Source organism: Pinus tabuliformis, chromosome 4_1 (assembly GCF_031772625.1).
Source record: "Pinus tabuliformis cultivar Carrire ecotype Pingquan chromosome 4_1, CPIR1, whole genome shotgun sequence".
NCBI classification, from domain to species: Eukaryota; Viridiplantae; Streptophyta; class Pinopsida; order Pinales; family Pinaceae; genus Pinus; species Pinus tabuliformis.
This window is the reverse complement of record NC_142303.1, coordinates 197,338,721-197,348,079: the sequence shown is the minus strand read 5'-3', so window position 1 is coordinate 197,348,079 and position 9,359 is coordinate 197,338,721.

Below are 9,359 nucleotides of genomic sequence, written 5' to 3'. Positions count from 1 at the left end.
GATTGTGTAAATGAAAATTTGCACAGAGCTAATTTGATTTCAGAATCCACCCCGGGATACTTACCAAGTGCGTTACAGCTGGAAGTAGAATGGAAGCAGAAAGGAGAGGCAAGCGGGAAGACAATTCAGGCATTGGCTAGGTTAAACTAGGAAAGTTATTGGACTTACTTAGTTAAGCCTCACAGCCAATGCATGATGGTAAGGTGCATCATGAACGCGGCCGAGAAAATAGCGCCAGCTCTTATGGACGCTGCTTTCGCAGCCCAACTAAGCACGGAAGTCGGCCAACTGACTCTTCTCAAGCCCATGCTTGATAACTGCAATTTCAGGGACCAGATTAAGAAGTAATTTCAATTTAGAAAGTTGTTTTTCTTTTTGTTTTACTGAATTAGAAAAAGGACGGTCATTTGAGAGCCGTATCCTAAAATTTTGTAATAATACTATTATTAGGATTAGATAGTAGTATTTCAACCCTTCTCATTGCATTGGAGAAGGGTCCAGATATTTGTCAAAAACTTGTCCTCAGAACATGCACTTCTGCACCCTCAGAGGAGGTTTTGATGAATGGAAGGATCGTGATTTATTTATGTTTGCATTCTTATGTCTGCTACTGATGTTGCACTTTTGTACTCTTGGTAGACGTTAGAAGCAAGTAGAGGTAGATCGTTATTGTTTGAAGTCTATGGGTAAGAATTAGTCATTAATGGTACTTTTATCTCTTGATTAATTTCTGCTTGTATTCTTAAAGCGATATACAGCTGATATTGTTTGCATGTTAATGTATGAATATATAAGTTATCATTTGGCACTTCTGTACGGTGGATTTGTCTATTCATGTTTAATATGCGAATGATTTGATTATGCGATGTGTTGTTCATAACCGCTCTGTCTAACTTCTTATGCAGAATGGTTTATCTTTATTGATTTATATTCTGATATCAGTTGAATGATCTTTATTACCAGCTGCTGTTAGAAATCTTTCTAGATCGCATGATAAAAGAAACATCCCGGGTTAATGTAAATTCTGTGTGTTGTTTTCATTTGATTATGGTAATTTAGGCTCAAGTTTGTAAGATAGATTTACAGTAGTCTTTAGAACGTTTCTTAGAAGTAACCTAACCAAAATTCCACACACACACACATACACATCCCATGCATCGGGAAGCTGGTCCCGTTATCCCCAGTCGGACCCGCTACTCCAAACGGGCAAGGAGCCGCCAACCAGGTTCCGGACCGGGTGGGTATCCCCCTTGTTGTTGACCCGACTTCGGGCCTCTCAACATCTCTCTACATCACGGGTTATTTCTCCTTCTTCTTCCACATGGCCCTAGGGTTCTTCTTGACATGTGCAATCTCCTATTATTTTCTGCTAGACCTACTCTACTTCAACTACCCATTATGCTGGATCTGCCTTGAGGTACTAAGTCGCTAGCAATATCTAGCCATGTGACCATAGTTGTCACAAGAATAACACCTCAGATGACCAAGATATGATGTAAGGGTATGTTGAAGCCCCGAAAATCGGGTCGACAACAAGGGGGGTACCCACCCGGTTCGGAACTTGGTTGGCAGCTCCTTGTCCGTTTGGTATAGCGGTTCTGACTGGGGATAATGGGACCAGTTTCCCAATCTAGGGGGTGTATGTGTGTGTAGAGTTGGATGATGCTGATCTAGAAGTATTTTAAGCTAATTTAATTCAAACTTCTAAGCTAACTCTATGCTATTGTAATCTAATAAAAACATCACGTCTAATCTACGCTAACCTGGGGTGTATTTCTTCTATTATGAGATCTAAAGAGATTTCGAACAATAACTGGTAATAAAGATCATTCAGCTATCATAAGAATAGAAATCAATTAAGATAAACCATTCTGCATAAAAAGTTAGGCAAAACAGTTGTGAACAACATATCGCATAATAAGTTATTCATATGTCAAGCACAAATAAATGACTCCACCGTACAGAAGTGCCAAATGGTAACCCACACATTCATACATTAACATATAAACAACTAAAACTGCATATCACTCTAAGAATATAAGCAGAAATTGGTCAATAGATAAAAGTACCATTTATGACTGATTTCACTCATAAACTTCAAGCAATAATGATTTATCTCTACTTCTTCTAATATCTACTAAGAGTACAGAAGTGAAACATCAGTAGCAGACATTAAATGCAAACGTTGATAAATCTTGATCCATCCATTCATCAAAAACCCCCTCCGAGGGTGCAAAAACGCATGTTATGAGGACAAGTTTTTTGACGGATTTCTGGACCCTTCTCCAAATGCCATGAGAAGGGTTAAATACTACTAACTAATTAATCTTAATTACACAAATTTAGGAAACGGCTTCAAATGACCGCCCTTCTACTAAAACAAATTTATTTCTAAAAATTGAATCTAATTTCTAACCGTTTCTGTATTTGCTCCTTAGTGCTGTAAGCAATGCAATGTTCGCCTGAGAAGAGTCAGCTGGTTGTCTTCTCCTTTCGTTCGAGCGATAAAAGTAGAAATAACAAGAGTTGGCACCACTTTCTGACAAACTAGAAGATATTTTCGAAAATCTTCCTCTGGCTTGGTGTATTCGCTGTGTGTATACTTGGTATAACCCAGATTTCTTTCAAACTGATTGTGTTGTTGCTATTTCGGTTTCCGGCCGTGCGAATGACTCAATGAGTTAGGGATTTCATTGCCTGAACAATTTTCTGTATTGCAGATTGCTTTTGTTCTTTGTTCCACGCTTTTCTGAAGCGTCTTCCTTTTTGCTTTACCCAGTCTGAGCTTCAGGATCTTTTGTAAACATGCCGCTTTTGTGCGCCTTTGACTCTGAGTCTTGGATAGTCTATTTTCATCAGTGTCTGTTGAGTGATACTCTGGAATCCGCGGTCCTGCTGCATGCGGCATCCATTTGCAAAGGCATCTCCTCTCTGTTCTCTGAGTATTGGCGCTTTCCCCTTTTCCTTAGATGTTTCTTGCATATTGATTTATATTAGTTGATGCCTTACAATTTACGCAAAGGAAAAGAGAAACGACGAAAAGATTGACATGAAAGCTTTAAGTTCTAATGAATGCATAATCATGACACTCATAATGACTTGACTCTTCGAAAAACGCAACATAATCATTCTTGGATACTTTGGCGTACAATCATTAATTTCCCTTAAGGTGCGCGCTCAATTTTGGGTTTACAGACTATGTCGAGGAAATTTTGCGATGAGTGGTTTCTGCGATTCACATCGCAGTATCGAGGATTGCGATGTCAAGAAGTGTCATCGCAGGAATTGATAGTCTCATTCGTCGCAGATCGCAAATCGCAGGATCGCAGATCGCAAGATCGCGTTTTATCATTCAATCACTGTGTGCTGCTTATGCGATGTTGCGATATGCGACGTCGCATATCGACCGTCGGCGATTCCCTAAGTTTCTCATTTAAGGGCGCTTTCAATATATGCGATGCGATGAATTTCGCGTCGCTTCTTCGCAGCTTATTTACGCGCATAAGAAATGCTTCACTCTCTCTTCACGATGTGATATAGCTTTAGGGAGTAAAAATACAAAAATTTTGATAAAAATATTTTTTGGATTTTTTGTTAAGGGTCCCCCTTTGCTTGGTGTTATTGCTAATACACAATAAAGAGGGGGGTTGTTGGTGACCACAACAATGGCAATTCACTGTGAAGAACCAGTTATCTCTGCTTTTCTATTGAATTTCCACTTCCGAAACAGAAAAATTTTCGTATGTCTAAATTTTGTTATGGACAGATAGAGTACATTACCCCTTATCCTGTCAATGATACTTTGTCTCAACCTTTTCATATTCCAATTGTTTGCTTCCTTGGGCTTAGTTCCTGTATTCGCACCAGACATTACTTGGTCTTTTAAAGATAAAATAAGGTCTTCTCTGCGTACTAGATTTTAAAATATGCTCATTTGTCGTAGGTAGAGCCTCTGCTGCCTGCAAGTGTCCATAGCCTCGACAGGGTTACCTGTTATCCAACAATGATCCTTTATCCTGCTTGAGGTTATTTACAACATTTCAGAAAAAAACCCTTTTGACACTTTTTCCTTTTTTATTCTCTAAAGAACAATGTCTTGGTTTGGTGGCCAAATTATGACACAGTCATTCACTTGATTTACACTTTTGCTGAACAAGCTGGCTCATGATGAGACCCCTTGTCTTTTGATTGCACTAATCTTGAGTCGTTGCCCTGTTTTGGTAGACAGTATTTGGCAAAGTCAGTGAGTTATAATATCTGTGATCATGATAAGCCGGCTCGTGATGAGACCTCTTATTATTTGAGATATAGTGTTTTCTCGGATTGTTCCTCTGAATGCTGCGATTTCCTTTAGCAGGGAGGAAGTCATTGTTTTTCCTTAAGAAAGCTCTGGACGACAATAATAGAGTTTGAAAACAGCAACTTTACAGAAAATATTTATTTTATTATTGATACCTTTCATTGTGCTGATATAAAACAATGTTTTACCATAGGTTGCTTTCATCAAAGTTTTTTAAGGTTGAAACTAACATCATATTCAGGCTAAAGTTAACTCTATTTGTCAATAACAAAAATCAGATTTTTCGAAAAGTTTTGCTACTTGTACAAGCGAAATCAAAATTTGATAGAGGATTGGTGTGCTCTTTCATGAATCCTTTTAGTGACCATCTACAACTGGTTTTATTTATAAGAAAGAGAAAAACAAATAAAAACTAAAAACTATCCTACAAAAATAGAAGAATGATCTTCTATGGAAAATATATTTTAAGAATCTGTCCATTAACAGGCAAAGAATCTCTTCTACCTGCCAAATCCTGCAACACAAACGTCGATGGGCCTATGACTTCTACAATCTGAAAAGGACCAAGCCACAGCTTCTGAAATTTCGTATGTTTGCCCTTTTCTTCATGAGCCTTATCCCATTTCAAAACTAAATCTCCCATCTGAAAGTTTTTTCTGGTCATTATGCTTGAGTCAAAAGAGGATTTTATTAGCGCCTGGTGATGAGCATGGGTTTTCTTAGCTTGCTCTCATTGTTCTTCTAATTTGATTATTTCCATTTGTCTCAGCTGTAAGGAGGAAGTAGATACTTCATCGATGTATTGTACTAAAGACAAAGAGGGAATGACTAAGTGAGTTGGAAGAACCACTTCTTTCCCATAAACTAAATTAAAGGGAGAAGTGCCGATTGAAGCTTTCTTCGTAATTCTATCTGCCCATAACGCATTAACCAGTGCTTTGTGCCAATTCTTTTGGTTTTGGTCGACTGTTCTTTTAATAATCCTAATTAGGTTCTTATTTGTTGATTCAGCCAATCCATTACCTTGTGGATAGTAGTTGGTAGAATATTTCAGTTTGAACCCTCTTTTAAGTGCAAACTCAGTCATTGCATTTCCAAAAAAGTATGAGGCATTATCAAATACTAAGGCCGTTGGCAATCCAAACCTAGTGATTATAAATTGATCTATGAATTCAATAATGTTTTTAGAATTAGCTGTCTTGAGAGGAACTTCTTCTACCCATTTAGTAAAATAATCAGTTGTCGTGAGGATATACCTATGCTGCTTAGAAGAGTGAGGAACGATCTCACCTATTATGTCCAAGCCCCATTGACTGAATGGTTGCTCGATGTTAACTGGCTGTAGTGGCATGGACAATTTCTTTTGTTTCCCTGCAGCAGTCTGGCAGACTTGGCATTTCCTTACGTAATTGTATGAGTCTTTGAACAGCGTGGGCCAATAATATCCTGCACGTAATAGTTTATGTGCAGTAGCGTCTCCAGCATAGTGTCCGCCTGCTGGTCCGTCGTGGAGTTCCTCATACGTATGTACCTCTTCAGATGAGTTCTCAGGAATTTGCGATGCTCCAGCTAACATCTTGCAGAAGCCTTGACCTCTTACGATGTTTGCTGGCTTGATCTCAAGATCGTATTCTTGTAAAGCAGTAATCCAATTTGCTCTCTTTTCGCCCACATCCTTCTGTATCAGAAGGTTTCTTACTGCCGGAAATGGTACTACGACTTTGGTACGGGCTTTAAGTAAGAAAGGTCTGAAATACTTGATTGCTTTGAAAACAACATATCCCTGTTTCTCCACGTCTGAATAATTGAGTTCAGCACCTTGTAAGTTCGAGCTAAAAAATGCGATTGGAGCTTCCGCCTTCTCTTGATTTGCTTGAGTTAGAATCGCGGCATAAGATCTCTCTGAGGCAAATGTGTATAAGATAAAAGATTCTGAAAAATTTGGGGTCGCTAAAGATGGAGTGTTAATGATGGCTTGTTTGATCAAGTTGAATGCTTCATGCTCGTCTTGACCCCATTTAAAATTTGAATTATTTTTTATCATATTTTGCAAAGGAGAAACAATACGTGAAAAATCTGGGACAAATCTCTTTACAAAATTGATTTGACCAAGGAAAGATTGCATGGCTTTTTTTTTATGAGGCATGGATATTTCGGAAATTTCTTTGATTCTGTCAGGTTCAATGTGAATATCAGATTTTGACACTATGAATCCTAGAAATTTCCCTTCACTTAATGCGAAAAAAGATTTCTTTGGGTTAAGTGAAATCTCGTACCTTAAACATCGTTGAAAGATTTGTTTCAAGTCTTTGAGATGGTCGCTTCGCTTCTTGGAGTACACTATTATATCATCCAGGTAAATCACTACAGATTTATTGACTAAACCTTTAAATGCGATGTCCATGGCTCTCTGAAAGGTAGCGTCGACATTGATCAGACCAAATGGCATCTTTCGATATGCGTATGTGCCCCACTTGGTTCGGAATGTGGTTTTTAACTGATCATCGGGGTGTACCAGCACTTGATTGTATCTTGAAAATCCATCCAAAAAAGACATTAATTCTGAGCCTGCTACTGCCTGTAATATTTGCTCCATAGGTGGGAGGGGAAAATTGTCTTTTTGACAGGCTTTGTTGAGATTCCGGAAATCGATATAGATTCTAATATCTCTGTTTTTCTTTCTAACGGGCACCATATTGGATACCCATTTGGAATGTCTGACGGGGAAAATTATTTTGGCTCTCAACGACTTATTTAGCTCAGTTTTTATCTGATTTTCTAAATTGGGGTGGATTTTTCTGAGTTTCTGCTGGACAGGTTTTTCGTTGTCAATCATAGGGATAGTGTGTTGAATGATAAAGGTGTCGTATGTCTTCAGCTCATCGTAATTCCAAGCAAAAACGTTTTCGTATTGTCTCAGAAGATGGATATATGCTAATTTTTCTTCAGGAGCTAGGCCGTGGCCTAGATTAACGTTTTGTGGCTTCTCATCGGTTCCTAGGTTCACTAATTCATAGTTCAGAGTCGAACTGTAAAGTTTAGAATTGATAGACTTTTTAAACCGACTTTTCAAATCGTATAAGTCTTCTAACTTAACCACCGATTTAGGTATAGCATTATCAGTGCTATTTTGTTGTATTTGGTGATCATGATGGTCTTCGTCAATTATTTGATTTGAGTAGGATCCTTCAGAAGTGAGGAAATTTACAATGTCAGGATCATCGTTGAATACTCTCCAGTTGGTGATGTTGTCAGGGATGGATGGTCTAAAGATTAATTCTATTGAGAATCTATCTGGACTAAAATCTTCGGAGGGAATGAGTCTGGAGGCTACGTTAGCTAGCAGGTCTGCGCTCGCATTTTGGAGTCTTGGGATTGACGAAATGTTGAATGCTATGAAATGTGCAGTCAGATCTTGTACTAAAGATTGATAGTGCTTCAAATGACCTGATAGGCAATGTATGGTGTTACGTACCTGTTTGACGACGATCTCAGAGTCTCCAAAGACTTGAAGGTACTTAACGTTCAACTCGATTGCTTTGTATAGGCCTTGTACTAAGGCCTCGTATTCCGCTGTATTGTTTGTGCAATCGAATTCAAGTCTGCACGTATGCATGGTCTTATTTCCGTCTGGGCTAATCAGAACGCATCCTGCTCTTTCTCCCTCGTTAGATTTGGAGCCATCAAAATATAATTTCCAAAACAAAGATGTATTTACAGGGTTATCTAAAAAATTAACACATTTTGAATTATCAGTTTGGGAAAAATTTTCAACTTGGGACAAAACTGAATTTTCTAAGTAAGGTGAAATATGAGCATTGAAATTACCGAGGAAAGAATCTACCGAGTAATTGCCTATGATACTACTGTTGTATGTTATTGCTTCATTTTCTCCCTCCAATTCCGTCACTATGTACTTTTGGTGTAACTCTCGTTCAACCTTTATTTGATTCGGTTTACCATTGTAGGGTAACCACATGTGCGACCAGTCGATTGAGAAGTATCCGTGGAGTTTTTCGGACCAATCCCTACTAAGAATTAAACCATAGAATTCAGGGATATCAGCTACTAGAATGTTGATAACCTGACATACCTTCGGGTTAGACGACAATCTTATGGTCACTTGATTAAGTTCACTAATCACTTTGACTTGAGATTGATCAAGCTGAACTATGCGCACTGCGGATTTTTGTGGTTGAACATTCAATTTGGCACATATTGATCTAGGTAAAATATTCGTTGAAGCACCAGAATCAACCAAGCAATTGTGCACGTTTTTATTGAAAATTTCATAAGTGAGAAGAAAAGGGGGAGTATGAGATCTCGATCTTCCTCCAATCAAGGCGATGTCATTTGGGTCAATCTGATTGATCGTGTTGGTTGGAGGTCTTCCCATGTTGTGGGAAGCTACAACTATAGGTAAAGATGTAGTAGGCACAGCATGTAATTCTTTCATCATTATTTTCTGTTGATGTTTCAATTTGCTCAACTCGTAAAGAGTGATATTAGCCCTAGTCTTTTTCATGTCATCGATAATGTTATACTCCATTTCATCCGACACTATCAGTGTTCTTGATGGAGGTGCTTGATCTGATTGGATTGGGCTAGATTGGGTCGCTCTAGCAGTTGTTTTCTTTGTTGCGACCTTATCTTTTGTTGCAGGGCTTGCGCCCTTCTGTTTAGGGGTGGTTTGGGGAGGATCAAGTTGATTTTTGCTTCATGTGCTAACCGGAAATGCTTCTTGATCTTCTTCTTGTGGGAGGATGAAATCCCACATTCCTTGTAGTTCCACAACTTCTTCATCATCGGTCTGCCCTTCAGTGATGTTCTCTTCTTCTTCTTGTTCTTCGGATTCAACGTTTGAGACAACATTGGGTGGTTTCACATCCATGGGAGGATTTCTTTTAAAAGCTCTGTAGGGCTTTTTTGAAGAAGTTTTTGCTACTTGTTTTTTTATGTCAATCATCTCATTGGACATGGCCTTTAACACTTTTTGTAATCCTTCCAAATCGAAAGGATCTTTCGTTTGTTTCTTCTTGGTGTCTTCTTTGAAAGAGAA